We start from the raw sequence: 357 nt of genomic DNA on the forward strand, positions 1-357 counted from the left end.
ACAGATGCGTATATATACAACACAAGACAAAATAATAACTGAATTTATAAAAATGGCCCCGTTCAAAAGTTTACATACCCTTAAATCTCAATACTGTGTGTCATTTCCTGGATGATCCACGACTGTTTTTATGTTTTGTGATAGTTGCTCATGAGTCCCTTTTTTTGTCCTGAACAGTTAAACTGCCTGCTGTTCTTCTGAAAAATCCTCCAGCTCCTGCACATACTTTGGTTTTCCAGCATCTTCTGCATGTTTGACTGCTTTCCAGCAGTGACTGAATATTTTTGAGATCCATCTTTTCACTCTGAGGTCAATTGAGGGGCTCACACAAAACAATTACAAAATGTGAAAACATTT

General features: G+C 37.0%; 1 protein-coding gene across 1 annotated transcript in view; it reads left to right on the forward strand.

The window, feature by feature from the left end:
• The window catches only part of LOC107558801 (calsyntenin-2-like), a 56,608-nt gene that overhangs the window by 45,835 nt on the left and 10,416 nt on the right, over positions 1-357 (forward strand). The gene's annotated exons all lie outside the window — the stretch shown is intronic.

This window comes from Sinocyclocheilus grahami, unplaced genomic scaffold (assembly GCF_001515645.1).
Source record: "Sinocyclocheilus grahami isolate Dianchi unplaced genomic scaffold, SAMN03320097.WGS_v1.1 scaffold661.1, whole genome shotgun sequence".
Lineage (NCBI taxonomy): Eukaryota > Metazoa > Chordata > Actinopteri > Cypriniformes > Cyprinidae > Sinocyclocheilus > Sinocyclocheilus grahami.